Source organism: Hyperoodon ampullatus, assembly GCF_949752795.1.
Source record: "Hyperoodon ampullatus genome assembly, chromosome: 3".
NCBI lineage: Eukaryota > Metazoa > Chordata > Mammalia > Artiodactyla > Ziphiidae > Hyperoodon > Hyperoodon ampullatus.
Genome location: NC_136916.1, coordinates 92,787,584 through 92,805,720, shown reverse-complemented (window position 1 = coordinate 92,805,720; position 18,137 = coordinate 92,787,584). Strand labels below are relative to the sequence as shown.

Genomic DNA, 18,137 nt, shown 5'->3' with positions numbered 1-18,137 from the left:
AGGAATGTAAAATTTTTCTGAGAAGTGAGAGAAGATATATTTTGTTAGGCTAATATATGAAAACTTTGATTAGAAAGGAGGGAAGATAAAGAGTTTTGAAAAATGAGTTCTGGAAGAAATAAAGACTGCCATGGTAGAAAGTTCAATGTGGTTTCCTTTTCCATTCCCTCCAATTGCAATTTGCTTCATTTAGGTGTTAGAAGTGAAAGAAATTGAACAAATTCATAGTACTGTGTAATAATGTTTGACTGCTTAATTGTTTCAGAGGTATTGATTATGATAAATGGACAATACCTGTTAATCTGCATAATTTTCTAATTGCTAGATTTTCAAGATGTATAAGAAAAAATTCCGGTAGTAGACAGAATTGGGGACAGGACAGTGGCTCTTAGACCAGCTCTCTTAAACTGTACTTTTCACTGCTTCTGCTTTTTTTTTTTTTTTGCGGTACACGGGCTTCTCACTGTTGTGGCCTCTCCCGCTGCGGAGCACAGGCTCCGGACGCGCAGGCTCAGCAGCCATAGCTCACGGGCCCAGCCATAGCTCACAGGCCCAGCCACTCCGTGGCATGTGGGATCTTCCCGGACCGGGGCACGAACCTGTGTCCCCTCCATCGGCAGGCAGACTCTCAACCACTGCACCACCAGGGAAGCCCACTGCTTCTGATTTTTAAGGCTTCTTCCCTTCAACTTCTGAATAGACAGAATGTCTGAAAGCTCCAATTTGCTTTTGTTTACTTTTAATGATGGCTTCTATGGCAACAACTCTTCAGAGCAGTGTTTAGGCATTTACTTGTACACAGGTTGTTTCTACTGTGATAACTGCACAGTGTTACTTTTTTTTTTTTTTGCGGTACGCGGGCCTCTCACTGTTGTGGCCTCTCCCGTTGCGGAGCACAGGCTCCGGACGCACAGGCTCATCAGCCATGGCTCACGGGTCCAGCCGCTCCGCGGCATGTGGGATCCTCCCAGACCGGGGCACGAACCCGTGTCCCCTGCATCGGCAGGCAGACTCTCAACCACTGCGCCACCAGGAAGCCCCACAGTGTTACATTTTTAAATTGGTCTTATGACAGTTATTCATATTTCTGCATCTATATGAATAGATATTTTGTGTACATTTAATTGACTTTCCTTCCTTGACATTTTAAAGCATATCCATGTATCTTGGCTAAAGTATTATATAAAAAATGTTTTTATTTACAAGAATATGGTTAACATTTTAAATACAGTGAAAAAGTATTTCCTCCAAATCTTGTTGGGGAATTGGCTTCAAAGGTCAGAATCTTAGTAAGGTCAGAATCTTACTAAGATAAAATATCTTAATTTGATCACTTAAGATTTTCTTCTACTTACAGTTTATTCTATAAAAATTGTTATTGTTGTCTTACCTCTCTTTTTTTTAACCAGTCTTTGGGTAAAGAATGTGATTGGAAAATGATCACCAGGAAATTACTACTTTCCACAATTTTTTTTTTTTTTTGGCTGTGCCGTGTGGCATGTGGGTTCCTAGTTCCCCAACCAGGGATCAAACCTGTGCCCCCTGCAGTGGAAGCATGGAGTCCTAACCACTGGACCACCAGGGAATTCCCTACAATTTATTTTTGAAAGAGCCTATTGAGTTTTAAAATCTTACTCCGAATTCTTTTCAATGTATATATAGAGTTGAAATCAATGTGAGCACTGTTTTGTGATTTACTTTGGCATTATTTCTTACATGCGTTTTAACCTATCAAATAGTTATGTAGTTGTCATTTAAAAATGTATATATATACACATATACACACACGTAGACATATGCATATATTCCATTGTGTTTAGGCAATAATAATAGTACATTTAGCTCTACTCTTTGATTATTTAGATTATTTAAATTATTTCATATTTTCTTATGTTAGATGTCATGATTATGAATATCTTTTTTTCAAATTATTTCCTGCTTCTCCTACTTTGGGTATTCCTTTAAAAGTGTAGTCCCCTAACTGAATTTATTAGGTCAAAGTACTTGACTAACTTTATAGCTCTTGTTACATAATGTCAGATTGTTCTCTAGAACAGTTTCACAATGTCACTAGAGATGTTTTACTTTTATTTATTTCCCTAAGGCCTGGCCACATTTGCTTTTTAACTCTTTTGTAAGGCATTTAGAATATAATGATTCCTTAAGGGTGTTTTAATAGGCATTTACTTTCTGGTGGCCTGTCCATTTTTATGTGAGGAATTATACTATAGTTATATCTTGGTATATAATCTATGCATCAGTTTTGACCACTGAGCCTGATAACTTTGGAGGTTGATCCTATACCTTTCTGTCAAATCTTTATCAATAATTCAGATGCTAACCTTTGATAAATTAACTGTACTTCAGTTTCCACTTCTGCCTTTTGTGATATGAGACTTTATTATGTCATGCAAATGATTTTTTTAGAAATTAAAGATAAGTTTAAAATTGTGGTAAAATACATATAAAATTCACCAAAGTGTACAATTCAGCGGTATTTAGTACATTTATAATGTTGTGAAATCATTACAACTGTCTAGTTCCAGAAAGTAGTCATTACTACAAAAGAAAACCCTGTACCCATTAAGCAGTCACTCCCCATTTTCTCCTACCCACAGTCCTTGGCAATGACTAACCTATTTTCTGACTCTATGGATTCACCTGGAATCCTGGATATTTCATGTAAATGGAATCATACAATATGTAGCCTTTTGTGTCTGGCTTCTTTTTCTTAGCATACTGTTTTCAAAGTTCAGCCATGTTGTCGCAGGTATCAGTATTTTATTTCTCTTATGGCTGGATAATATTCAATTGTATGAATACATTTTGTTTATCCATTCATCTGTAGATGGGCATTTGGATTGTTTCCACTTTTGGGCTATTGTGAATAGTACAGCGATGAACATTCATTTACAAGCTTTTGTTGAACACTTGTTTTCAATTCCTTAGGTGTGTACCTAGATGTAGAATTGCTGGATTATATGGTAATTCTATGTTTAGCTTTATAGGAAACTGCCAAACTGTTTTCCACAGCAGCTGCACCATTTTACAGTTCCATCAGCAATGCACGAGAGTTCCAGTTTCTTGACATCCCTGTCAACACTATCAGTATTTTCCACTGTTGCTGTTGTTTTTACTGTTGCCATCCTAGCGCCTGTGAAGTGGTATCTCATTGTGATTTTCATTTGCATTTCCCTGATGACTAATGACATTGAGCATCTTTTCATGTACTTGTTGGCCATTTGTATATCTTCTTTAGAGAAATGTATATTCAAGTCCTTTGCTCATTTTAAAATTGGGTTGTTTGTCTTTGCTGTTGAGTTTTAAGCATTATTTATATATTCTGAATACTAGACCTTCATCAGATGTATGATATGCAAATATTTTTACCCATTCTATCATTTGTTTTTTCACTCTCTGATAGTGTCCTATGATGCACAAAGTTTTTAATTTTGATGAAGTACAATTTATCTGTTTTTCTTTTGTTGTTCATGCTTTTGGTGTCATATCTAAGAAACCTTTGCCAAATCAAAAAGGTCATGTTTTCTTCTAAGAACCTCATAGTTTCGCTCTTTTTTTTAACTTGAGGTATAATTGATTTACAATATTATATTAGTTTCAGGTGTACAACATGATGATTCAATGTTTGTATACATTGCAAAATGGTCACAACAATAATAGTTTTAGCTCTTATATGTAAGTTTTTGATCTATTTTAAGTTAATATTTGTATACGGTATGAGGTAAGGATCCAACTGTGTTCTTCTGTGCATCGGTATTCAGTTGTCCTAGCACTATTTGTTGAAGACCCCTTCTTTCTCCATTGAACAGTCTTGGTATCCTTGTCAAAAATCAGTTGACCACACATGTATGGGTTTATTCTGGATTCTTAATTCTGTTCCATTGAGACCAGATGCCAGGAGCACACTGTTTTGATTACTGTCACTTTGTAGTAAGTTTTGAAATTGAGAAGTGTGAGTCTTCCAACTTTGCCCTTCTTTATAAGATTATTTTGACTGTTTGGCATCTCTTACAATTCCATGTGAATTTTAGGATCTGCTTGTCTATTTCTACTAAAGAGACAGTTGGGATTTTAATAGGAATTACATTAAATCTGTAGATTGCTTTGGGGAGTATTATCATTTGAACAATATTAGGTCTTCCAATCCATGAAGATGGGATGTCTTTCCATTTATTTAGGGTATCTTTAATTTTCTTCAGCAGTTTTTATAGTTTTCAGTGTACAAGTCTTACGCCTCCTTGGTTAAATTTATTCCTAAACATTTAATTCTTTTTTATGTTATTGTAAATCAAACTGTTCTCTTAAATTTCCTTTTCAGATTGTTCATTGCTAGTGCATAGAAATATGACTGATTTATTTGTTTCCTTGGCTTTTGGTTTTAAAAATTTTAATGCAAATTTCTAAGAATATGCTAATATTTGGGTTCATCTTAGAATGGTATTTTATTTTCACTCTTTTAGAAATAATAGTGTTTTTAAATATACTGTAAAAATATACCTATGTTATATACATTAGCATATATATAAACATATGTGTATATATATATAAAAAGTCAATATTTTGAATATGATTCAAAAATTTTATAAGTATTTTACATCAACTACATTTTTTTTCCTTTTTACCTTTCGATGTCCCTTCACCCATTTCTCCCATGTCCCCACCCCCAACCTCTGCCAGCCACCAATCTGTTCTCTGTATCTATGAGCTTGATTTTTTTTTTTTTCTTTTTGGCTGCATTGGGTCTTCATTGCTGTGGGCTTTCTCTAATTGTGGCAAGCAGGGGCTACTCTTCGTTGCAGCGTGCAGGCTTCTCACTGCAGTGGCTTCTCGTTGCAGACCACGGGCTCTAGCCACATGAGCTTCAGTAGTTGCAGCACATGGGCTCAGAAGTTGCGGCACATGGGCCCAGTAGTTGCGGCACATGGGCCCTACAGCACGTAGGATTCAGTAGTTGCGGTGCGTGGACTCAGTAGTTGCGGCACGTGGGCTTGCGGGCTGGCCTCTAGGGCATGCAGGCTTCGGTAGTTGTGGCTTGCGGGCTCTAGAGCGCAAGCTCAGTAGTTGTGGCTCATGGGCTTAGTTGCTCCATGGCATTTGGGGTCTTCCCAGACCAGGGATCAAACCTGTGCCCCCTGCATTGGCAGGCGGATTCTTAACCACTGTGCCACCAGGGAAGTCCCTATGAGCTTGATTTTTATTTGTTTTACTTTTTCTTAGATTCTACATATAAAAGAGATCATATGGTACTTACTTATTTCACTTGGCATAATACCATCAAGGTTCAACCATGTTGTTGCAAATAGCAAGATTTCATTCTTTTTTGTTGCTAAATAATATTTCATTGCATATATATACCACACTTTCTTTGTCCATCCATCCACCAATGGACACTTAGGTTGTTTCCATATCTTGGCTATTGTAAATAATGCTGCAATGAACATGGGGGTGCCTGTTTCAAGTTAGTGTTTTCATTTTCCTCAGATAAATACACAAAATGGAATTTCTGGATCATATGGTAATTCTATTTTTAATTTTTTGAGGAACCTTCATACTGTTTTCTGTAGTGGTTGCACCAATTTACATTCCTACCAAGAGCATAAGGGTTCCCTTTCCTCCACATTTCTCCAATTATGACTGATTTTCGTTTGTTGATCTTGTATCCTGCAACTTAGTTGAATTTAACACAATAGGTTTTTATTTGTGTATATTCCAACATATCCATCTTGACTCTTATGACAACTTTCATTTCTTTTATTGAAAATCATCTGTCCTTTTTCTGGCCGTAAATATACTACTCAATTTTCTTTTTTTTTTTTAACCACGAATGGATTATTTGACCTCTTTGGAATATACAGTGATCCAAATTTAGTTTTCTCTATGTTGATAACCATTTGTCCCAGGATTATTATTTATTTTCCCTTTGTGATATTTACTTCTGGTTTATCTTGTACACACATAAACTCACGTTAAATTATTTCACTATTTTTATCTGTCTCTAGAATTTCCATTTTTTCCATTTCTTGACTTTATCCCTAGCATATGGTACGATTCTGATACCAGTTCCAATGTGTGTGGGTTTTTCCCACACCACTAAGCAATTCTCTAACACCAGCTGGGTATCTACAGTTTAACTCAATTCTGACACTATCTACCTGGAGATAGCCTCAGATCTCACAGGTTAAGGGCTCAGTCCTCCCCCACTTCAGATGCCAATTACAAGTCCAGATTGTTGCCTATATTTCTGACTGACTGGATGAAGATCTAACGTACCAACAGCCCCTTTCTTGGGTGCAATTAGTTTTCTGGAGCAGCTTGCAGAACTCGGAGGAACATTTTACTTACTAGATTACCAGCTTATAAAAAATATAACTCAGGAGGAGCCATATGGAAGAGTTGCATAGGACAGCACAGAGCTTCCATGCCTGTTCCAAGCATGCCAATCTCCCCAAATCTCCATGGGTTTTTATGGAGGCTTCATTACATAGGCAATACACATTCATTACATTGCTTTATAATAATCTGAACCTACCTTAAAATTTTTAAAAAACTAAATTTTTCTCTGTTCTTCCAGAAGAATTTCACTGTCAGTTTATCAAGTTCTATGACTAGCCTCAAATGTAGTTTTAATTACAATTTTATCCTTTTTTTTAATCCTTACTGTTTTCTTCTTTGGTTTTATCCTTCTCAAAATCATATTTGCCTAAAAGTTTCTATATAGTAGAAGAATTATTTAAAATAAACATTTGGGACTTCCTGGCAGTCCAGCAGTTAAGACTCCGTGCTTCCACTGCAGGGGGTGCGGGTTCCATCCCTGGTTGGGGAACTAAGATTCTGCATGCTGCGCAGAGTGACCAAAAAAGAAAAATAAAATAGAATAGAATAGAAAACAAATATTTAACGTATATGCAAGGAACTGTTACCAGAAGGGGGACCCCTTCCAGGGCCCTAGAGTGGGCTCTTATCTAACACTTGGAGATGAATTGTCCATGGAGACACATTTACTGACAAAGCAAAAGACTTTATTGGAAAGGAGTGCTTGAGCAGAGAGCAGCAAGGTAAGGGAACCCAGGATAACTGCTCTGCTACGTGGCTTGCAGTCTCAGGTTTTATGGTAATAGGGTTAGCTTTCTGGGTTGTCTCTGGCCAGTCATCTTGCCTGTGCCCATATTTGGTCCTATTCAAGGCCCTTCCTGGTGGCGTGTGCATCTCTCAGTCAAGATGGTTTCCAGCAGGAGGGTTTCTGGGAGGCTGGCAGGACATATTATGGACTGGTGTCTCCTCCCTTCTTTGGGAACCAAATTCTCCTGGTTGGTTTGTGGTGGCAGCACTGTGTTCATTATCAGGACCTCCTGTTGTGAGACTACTCATGCAGGTGGTTATTATCATGTCTGGCCAAGGTGGGTGGTTTTGGTCAATGGTTTCCTAATAGAACCATTAGAGATAATCTAATGCCCTATTACTCACTACTCTGGACTAGCAGCATCCACATCACCTGTGATTGTTAATAAGATTTCAGACCCTACCCTAGACCTTATTTATATTTACATTAAAGTTTGAGACTCCACTATTATGTGATTTCTTCATTTTACAGACTAGAAAATTTAGATCCAGAGTGTTTAATTTACTTGAGGCAAATACTGGAACAACCAGGACTATTATCTAGGTCCCTTATCTTCAGGTTCACTGCTTTTTCACTTATCACACTACCTCCTGTATACTTTTAAAGTTTTGGAAAAATTCTTTAATAGTTCCTTTTCTTGTTCTATTTCTGGCAAACTCCTAATCGTACTTTAAAGCTGTGCTCTGCTGGCATCTATTTGATAAGGCCCTTCTCATATCCCTACTGTCCTGACCAAATCAATCATTCCCTTCTCACTGTATAGTTGACCCTTGAACAACATGGATTTGAACTGCATGGGTCCACTTATATGTGGATTTTTTCATTAGTAAATACTACAGTACTACGCAGTCTGCAGTTGATTGAATCTGAGGATGTGGTTGCTGCATGTATGGAGGTGCAACTTTAAATTATATGTAGATCTTTGACTGTGCAGAGGGTCAGTACCCCTAACCCCCATGTTGTTCAAGGGTCAACTGTACTTCAACCCATTGAACATATTATCATTAGTGTATATACCACATCATTTTGTAATTAACTGTTGAAGGGGAGGGAAAAATTTTCCATGACCTTTTTAGGATCCCTGGCTGGGTCTGAAAATTAAACTGAGAAAGATTAACAGCGAAAAAAAACCTACAAATTTATTTAACGTGACACAGGGCCCTTCATAAGGAAAAGGAGACCCAAATAAATGGTTAAACCTGAATTTTTATTTTTTAAAAAATGTAAACAGTACGTATATGTGTGAAATAATTACTGTAGTAGTACAGAAAATTTAATCATTTTGCATTATAAAAATGATTTATGCAGAAGTGGTTTAGTTTAGAGAAATTGGCATTATTATTACTGACATCATTTAGATATAACTGAGAAAAAATATAAGATGAATAAAACGTTTTTGGAACATGATATCCAAGAAAGTTTTTAATCTTCGTTTTGTTTTCAGTCAGTGTCAAGGTGGCTCTCTCCAGGTCATTGTGCAATAAGCTATTGGTACAAACCAAAACATGATTATGGAAATACTGTATGAGTTTACCCACCCTTTTACTGAGAATTTCCTCTCTCTTGTCTCTTCCCCTTAGTGAAATAACTTCAAATTCCCTAATTTCAACATATTCCATAATAATATGTCTAACTATAAAATTATATGTTTACATAATATGTATATGTAAAATATATATACATACACACAACACTTAATACTCATGCAAATATTAGAGAAAAGTAAGAGATTCTTTAAGGTACATTTTTAAAGGCAGGAAAAAAGAGGCAGAGGGAGAGATATCCATTCAGTTTAAACAGAAAAAGGCAGAAGATAGATCACATATTTCATTGAATCTGAAAGTCATTAATTTTAAGTTCAACACTTTTTTTTTTTTTTGGCCATGCCATACAGCTTGCAGGATCTTAGTTCCCTGAACCAGGATCAAACCCGTGTCCCCTGCAAAGGAAGCGTGGAGTCTTAACCACTGGACCGCCAGGGAAGTCCCAACACATTTTTTTTTTTTTACCACCAAGAAAGGAAAAAAGTTGCTGCCAATTACACTATGACACATCACTGATTTGAAGATGTACCCTGATGTTAGCAGTATTAAATGTGAAAAAGTCCATCTTAGAATCAATGATATGTATATGTAGTATTTTTTGTCTTTTTTCTATTTTGAGTGATATCTTCTTTCTTAAAAATCCATTTTCAAGATTAATATTTTAGGTTAACATTAGGGTAAGTTTTACCTCCAAGTAACTGAAATGGTAAATGAGAATGTCAGTATGCTGCAAAAGTTTCCTTTTTTCATGAATTATCTCTGAAGTCTAAAACGTGTTTAGTGACCCGTTCATAAAGAAAAGGTTTCCTTTGCCAATAAACAAGTTATAGATTTGATACAAATGAGTGATCATTATTCATGTCTGGAACTTCATGGGCTCAGCCCTCCGAGTTAATAATTAATGCAGAATTAGGAACATATTTGCCTACTTTTTGTTTCTTCTAGATAAGTGTTTGAAGTGCAAATCTATATTATTAGGCTAATTTCCCCTTCCAATTTATTATTTTTTAAATTAATTTTTATTGGAGTGTAGTTGCTTTACAACGTCGTGTTAGTTTCTACCATACAGCAAAATGAATCAGCTATATGTCCTCTTTTTTGGATTTCCTTACCGTTTAGTTCACCACAGAGCATTGAGTAGAGTTCCCTTTGCTATACCATAGGTTCTCATTAGTTATCTATTTTATACATAGTATCAGTAGTGTATATAAGTCAATCCCAATCTCCCAATTCCTCCTACCTCTCTCTTCCCCCTTGGTATCCATACATTTGTTCTCTACGTCTGTGTCTATTTCTGCTTTGCAAATAAGGTTGTCTATACCATTTTTCTAGATTCCACATATATGCGTTAATATACGATATTTCTTTTTCTCTTTCTGACTTACTTCACTCTGTATGACAGCCTCTAGGTCCATCCACGTCTCTATAAATGACCCATTTTCATTCCTTTTTATGGCTGAGTAATACTCCATTTCCCCCTCCAATTGAGAACGCTTCAACAAATTTGTTATTCAGTCTTCAAAAGAAATGTATTTATCTTGCCCAAATTAATGGGAGTCTTAGACAGCTGAATATTCCTTCCAAATTCTTTGTTTTTTTAATTAGCTGTTACATAATTAAATGGTGCAATCTGGTATCTCACTATGGTACAGACAGATTTTAGGACCAACGATTCCTTTTCCAATCAATGCTAAATACTTAACGTTGAATGTTTTTATAATAGGCTTGATGAAGAGTGGAAAGATATGATAGGACAAAGGATATGAAGTAAGTGTAGTAAACTGGGAGAAATTTAGCAAGACTCATTTGTTCAGATGCTTCTTGATGTTCTTCTGTCTTGGATATCCTTATATATCCTTATATTCCTTTACTCCAGGTATAGGGAGGGTACCACTCACATGAGGGTTTTATGACCTGCTTCAGGGGAAGGTCAGAAAGTCCTTTCTGCACATGCCATTTCTCACATTCCTTCAGCTTGAAATATTTAATATTTCAAGGTGCTATATTTTCAGGTTGCATGTCCTGAAACCTGTCATTCCCCTGTCTGAAACTTCCATATGAAGTTTCACAATCCAGAAACTGAGTTGTTAGCTTGCTCCATAACCCATTGAACTAGTCTCAGTCCTGGGTATTTCAAGGGAAGCATAAGAAAAACAAAGGTTAATGGTTGGTACAAACTGTAAACTTGGTTTTTTAGTCCAGAAGACAGTCAATCAAGAAGATTTTCTAGATGTTGGACTTGAAGCATCTTCAGATGCTTCATATTGCATTGGCAATATGACAGCTTTTCCTTGAATATCTGGTAATGTCATCAGGTGATCTTTTGAACTTTCTAAGTGGCCTAAATGGCAACAGGCACAAAGGTTGTCCATACATGAACTGTTGTGGTGATTTCTCTGAAGTTTATATCAAACTGTCCATCTTCAGCTTGCAAGGCTTTGGGAAAAGGACAGTTTTAAGTTTTAGTGATTCAAAGTTAGAAGGGGTGATAAAAATTGGAAACTTTAATTTGGAGAGTTGCAGCCAGATATTGAAGGAAACTAAAAGGATTCTGCATCTAGTCTAGTTTGCAGGTAGGTAACAAGATCTTAAAGACAATAAATAGGACTAGTATTTAATAGCCACAAGGGTTTACTGTCATTTTCTATTGAAGCATCATTTTTCTCTCTATAGTCACCCCATTTCTATCAAAGATAATCAAAGACTATTTTTTAAAATAAGTCTAGTCTCATTAAACTTGGCCTGATTATTTATGTGAGTGCAAGAATAGTGATTGACCACATAGGTCTTTTGAGTTTTCTTTGCTGGAACTTTTCATAAGGATTCTCAGATTGGATCTTTAAAAGCCTCCGGAGGTGAGGAAGCCAAGCCAGAGACTCGCCTTCAGACTTCGCCTGCAGTACCTAGAGACAATTCGTATCTTCTTGAGGTTCACAGATATCCTGAAGTTCCTGGGCCTGCCAGGAAGTGACCTTCCTTATTCATCTGTAAGACTGGGAACTTTGTATACCAGGTATAAGCTGGTTTTTCTGAGGGGGGATGGGAGCACTTCATAAGTATTGACACTTTAAACCCAGCCCTAGTTCCATGAAGCTGTCTGGTCATATCTGATTTTATGCATCATTCTCAAATATGACATTCTAGTCAGAGCCTTGGTAATATAGCCAAAGTTTCCAACTGTGTTCTATTACAAGGAGAGCAGATTCTTACTGAACTTAAAATAACTATATTGCCATGAAAACAAGATTTCTGACTAAGAGTTCCTGAATTCTGGAGGGATTAGGTAGGGAGAAAAAGTAGTTGTTTTATCTTTATTCACAAAAGTACACTTTTGTGAATAAAGATAAATAACACCAAATTGCTGTGTTATAGATAGGTTAAGAGATAAGAGGAAAAGGTTTCCTTAAATCTGGAAAACAAAAGATTAAAGGACCTCAATGTTGGGTAGTGTGTCCTGAATCCTATAACTGTTTGTATACATGTCGTCTCTGTTAGAGTGGTAACTCACAAGGGCAGGAACTGTGTCTTATTCTTTTTTATTTTCCCAGCCTTGCATATACATAGTAAATATTTGTTAAACTTACTGCACTACTTTTGGAATTTTATATTTCTGTAGTTAGTCACACAATCAAAATGATTACTTGGTCATAAATTATATAATACATGAGAAGTTCCCTACTTTTAATTTCTTTATTCTAAAATTCTTAGTCCTGAATCTTTTATAGTCTTTCTCTTTTTTTAAATTGTAGTTTATGGATTGTTTAAATTTTTTTTTATTTTCCAAAAACCCAACTATTAATTTTGCCACTTTTTAATTTTCAATCTGCCTTTTATTTTATTCTTTGCTATTTGTGACTTGTCACTTTATTCCCCTTTTAAGTTTTTGGACAGATACTTAATTCTTCACACTTAATTCTTTCTTACTAATATATTAACTTATAAACAAACTTTTATCAAACTCCTGTTAGGCAAAACACTATGCATTTGTAACAACAATTTTTCCTCTGTTGTTTCATTGTGTGTATTAAGTTTTTATATACTAAATTTCCATTTCTGTTGTCTTTTAAAAATATTTTCCATTTTATTCTGACTTTATTCTTCATGAATAAGCATTAAGGGCATTTTTTTTCTCTATAGTTTTAATTGTTTTTGTTTGTTTGTTTGGCCATGCTGTGTGGCTTGCAGAATCTTAGTGCCCTGACCAGGGATTGAACCTGGGCCCTCAGCAGTGAAAACATGGAGTCCTAACCACTGGACTGCCAGGGAATTCCCTCTGTAGTTTTAATTGTTAACTTCACTTTTCCATCTGTATTTAATATAGGTAAAAGAGAACCTTTAGAATAGCAGATAAGGGATAAGTGTATCTGTTCATTAGGGAGATTAAGCCTTATAGGAATGGCCAGACTTTAGTGGAATTTGAAGAAAGTGATCTTGTGTTAGGCTATATCTATATGTTCTGTTTCCAAAACTTTGTTAAATAGCAAAAATAATTCTTTGCAGAGATTGAAAACTGATGACACTTCACCATATCCAGCTAGCATATTAGTTTTGTTCAGTCCACACAGTGATTTTTTTTTTTTTTTTGCGGTATGCGGGCCTCTCACTGTTGTGGCCTCTCCCGTTGCGGAGCACAGGCTCCGGACGCGCAGACTCAGCGGCCATGGCTCACGGGCCCAGCCACTCCGTGGCATGTGGGATCTTCCCGGACCAGGGCACGAACCCGTGTCCCCTGCATCGGCAGGCGGACTCTCAACCACTGCGCCACCAGGGAAGCCCCCACACAGTGATTTTTAAAAATCTGAAATAGTTGCCAGTATTTAAAAGTCAAGAGATTTCATGTAAAATTCCCAGTCTCTAATTCTCTTAAACCAGATTGTTTGACATAATCACTGGAACTGATTATGACTATTCTGTTTAGAATGAGACTTGCCTTGTCCCATTTCTCATAATCCCACTTTGACATAATACATCCAATTATCTTGCTTGTCTGATACGTGGAGGCATTTGAGTTTGTGATCCCTTTCTATAACATGAGAATATAGAAAAGAAACCTTGTAGTTGATCCAGGGCAGGGGCTTAGCTATGAGGAATCCATGGCAGTATAGAAAGGTACATGAGGTTAGACTGGGCTTGAGAGGGAAGTATTACCTGAAAGTTAGCAAGCAAGGGGCATTAGACTGAGAAGTAATATTGAAAAATGGTAAACGAGGAGATGGTAGTCTCGAGAAAAAAGGTACTGCGTTAAAAATGCCAGAGACAGAACACTGTTATCATAATGAGGCCTTATTGATAAATGGAAAGTACGAAGTAGGAGTCGGAAGAAAGTGTCTGAGTATGTGAAGAAATCTCTTTTTCTGTCCTGACTCCTTTTACATCATGGAGACAGTTACAATCTCAGTCCATATCGTCATCTAATTTTACTTCATCTAGAGACCAAAGGTATATAGAGAGACCAATAAGTACAAATGATAGAAGTGTAAATAGGTAATGAATATAAAAGTATTTGTTTCTGTAGATACTAAATGATATGCTGTTAGAACAAGTTGAAAATTTTGTTGAAACTGACTACTGGACATGGGGGGGAAATCTTAGATTTTATACAATGACCATAACAATTTTTTTGACAGTTTTAAATTTAGTATATTTTATAACTTATTATATCATACTTACATTGATACATTTTTAATAAATTTAATTTTGTCTTGCCACATCATGCAAAAATAGCTAGGTAATTTGTTGGCACGTTTTGCCATTATTTAGAAAATATATTTGTGTTGGTTTAATTTAAAATGTAGAATGTAGTCTATATGGTGACACAAAATATAGTTTAGGGGATACTTCAGAGTATCCTGGAGGCACACGTCAAAGAAATAGTCAGACATCCTCCAAAGTAGTTGAAATGGAGAATTCATGGAAGACCCACCTGTTTGCCAATTAGGAGGGCTGTACTCTATATATTTAGATGCCTTGAATTGAGAAAACAGTTCATTTCAAATGTCAGCCCTGTACTGAAAGTCACAAGGACTTTCAAAACAGTAGGTGGTGATTGTTGATCAATGTGTGCTTTTCTGTATGCCTGCTCCAGGGTGAGTAGCAGCAGAAATTCATTTATTTAACTGTGGTTAATGATTCCCCTGAACAACTTGGTGAGACAAGCTAGTGTATCAGAGAGTACATGATTTTATGTATGGATTTTTAAAAGTATTTTTCAACCTCTGATCTAGATGGCTTAGTGGGTTTATCACCTTTGAGATATCCACTCTGCCCACACAGATAACAATAGATAAAATATAAAAAGAGAGAACTAAAAGGATATTGATAATCTCAAAAGCATGTTAAAAATTACTGTGGTCAAGAAATGAAACAAAAATACATGATGATGAAAGGAAATGAATGATTAGACCTATTAGGTTCCAGGTCTGGAAATGAGGCTTCAAGGAATTTGACTCTTACGAGCAAAAGAATATAATGGGAGCCAGACTTATTGCTTAATGCTAGGATCTAAATAAGGCCCCATCTTCCTTGGCAGAGGAAGCAGAAAATAAATGTTGCTGACTGCCATCAAGAACTACAGTGTTTAGCAACCTGAAGGCTTATGGAGCCAGAAACCTGCAGATGCAGCCTTATGACCATGCTGCATGGTCATACCACATCACTATTAGTTCTGTAATGAATCTGTGCTATCCCAAATAGCATCATGGTATAGAAATTCTGAAATGTGATTTAAAAATCTTATCCTAGACTGGGGAACTGGGACATCTCTAAAATGAATACATAATAAAATAAAATAATTTTATTTTAAATAAAATAAAATAAAATGAATAGATAATATAGGTGAACACAGAGAGGGTAGAAGAGAAAAAACACAAATACCCCGCCCCCCCATACACACAATCCACACTGAAAATTAATCAGCAAACCAAAACCCCCAAATATATGAAAAATGTTAATGCTAAGAGAGCCAACATATCAACAATAGAAACATGAAAATTATTTTTGTGTTTAAGGGTCCTCAGAGAGAGATGAAGAAATAACTTATTCATAAAAAGAAGAGATTAAGAAACAGGCAGAAATAAAACAAAAACAGCTAACTATAAAAACCAGTTATACATTTTAGAAATGAAAAATATAATCATTGAAATAAAAAATCAGCTTATGAGATAGACCATGAACATAATTGACTGACTTATTAGGAATTTTGTACTGAGATATTCAACAAGAACGTAGCACAGGGCTTCCCTGGTGGCGCAGTGGTTGAGAGTCCGCCTGCTGATGCAGGGGACACGGGTTCGTGCCCCGGTCCCGGAAGATGCCACATGCTGCAGAGCAGCTGGGCCCGTGAGCCATGGCCGCTGAGCCTGCGCGTCTGGAGCCTGTGCTCCGCAATGGGAGAGGCCACAGCAGTGAGAGGCCCGCGTACTGCAAAAAAAAGAAAAAAAAAGAACGTAGCACAGAGTAGCAAAGACATAGATAGATATAGAGATAAGTATATATCATATGTATATGTGACAGAGATGTTAAGAGAGACAGAAGATATATGTGTGTCTAATAGGAGTTTTGGGTAGAGAATAGAGTAAATGGTAGATAATCAATACTTGAAAAGAAATTTGAAAACTTTAAAGTGCTCAGAATTTTCTGAGGTTGAAGAAAGACATGAATTGTTAGATCAGATATGCCTGGGATAAATGAAGAAAGTCTTTGCTTTTAGGCATTGTAGGAAAACCTCAGAGTATCCAAAAATAAAGGGAAAAATCTTAAATGATACCAAAAAATATAGATTATTTCCAGGGAGTGACCATTATATTGACAGCAGATTTTTCATCAGCAAATTAAATGCCAGACAATAATAGAACAATATCTTCATCATGATGAGTAGAAAATAACTACCAACATAGAATATTATACCAGCTAATGAGGACAGCAAGGACAAAATGAAGATGTACTCAGTGGGTAGAGGAGGAATAGGAGATAATATTGAAATAAAGGAAGAAGAAAGTTCAAAGAAAGTCGTCTAAACAGTAAAATCAAAGAAATAAGATCAAATACTACAAAAACCACGATAAATATAAACAGATTAAAGTTACCTGTTATAAGAGATGATAAAAGGATATGCAAATCAAATCCAGCTATATATAGTGTTTACAACTAAATCTTAAACACAAACACGTAGAAAACATGAAAATAAAAGGACTATAAAAGAGGCTTCTCACTTCTGGGTATATACCCAAAAGAATTGAAAATAGGGACTTGAACAGGTATTTGTACATTCATATTCATAACAGCATTATTCACAATAGCCAAAAGGTGGAAGCAACCCAAGTATTCAACAAATGAATGGATAAACAAAATATGGCATATATGTACAATGGAATATTATTCAGCTTTAAAAAGGAATGAAATTCTGACACATGCTACAACATAGATGAACCTTCAAAATGTTATGATAAGTGAAATAAGCCAGTCACAAAAGGCAAATACTGTTGTGATTCCACTTATATGAGGTACCTAGAGTAGTAAAATTTCATAGAAACAGAATTGTGGTTGCCAGGGGCTAGGTGGGGAAGGGAGTATTGTTTAATGCATACAGAGTTTCAGTTTGGGAAGATGAAAAAAGTTCTGAACATAGATGGTGGTGATGGTTGCACAACACTGTCAATGTATTTAATGCCACTGAACTATACACTTAAAAATGGTTAAGGGGGCTTCCCTGGTGGTGCAGTGGTTGAGAATCCGCCTGTCGATGCAGGGGACATGGGTTTGATCCCTGGTCCAGGAAGATCCCACATGCTGCAGAGCAACTAAGCCCGTGCGCCACAACTACTGAGCCTGCGCTCTAGAGCCCATGAGCCACAACTACTGAGCCTGCACACCACAACTACTGAAGCCCGCGCGCCTAGAGCCCATGCTCTGCAGCAAGCCACCGCAATGAGAAGCCCGCATAACTGCAGCGAAGAGTAGCCCCCGCTCACTGCAACTAGAGAAAGCTTGCGTACTGCAGCGAAGAGTAGCCCCCGCTCACTGCAACTAGAGAAAGCTTGCGTGCAGCAACGAAGACCCAATGCAGCCAAAAATAAATAAATAAAATAAATTAATTTTTTTAAAAAATGGTTAAGATGGTAAATTTTATGTAATGTGTATTTTACTATAATGTAAGAAAAAAGATATTCCTTGGAGAAATAATAATCAAAAGAAAGCTGATGTAAAGTATTAGCAAATAACATAATAGATTTTAAGGAAAAAAGAAAAATTAAAGGATACTCCATAGTAACAAGAGGAACAATCTCCTAAAAAGAGGGAATCCTCATCTAAATACATAGCTGGGAAATAGGAAGACAAAAAGCTGATGCAATTTCAAGGAGTAATTGATGACTACATAATTAATGGGAAATGTTTTAATATACTTCTTTCAAAACTTATAGATCACCAAGACTATAGAAATTTTGAAGGAAAAA

General features: G+C 36.3%; 1 protein-coding gene across 6 annotated transcripts in view; it reads left to right on the top strand.

The window, feature by feature from the left end:
* The window catches only part of GOLM2 (golgi membrane protein 2), a gene marked incomplete at both ends in the record, with an annotated part of 102,000 nt that overhangs the window by 68,171 nt on the left and 15,692 nt on the right, over positions 1-18,137 (top strand). The gene's annotated exons all lie outside the window — the stretch shown is intronic.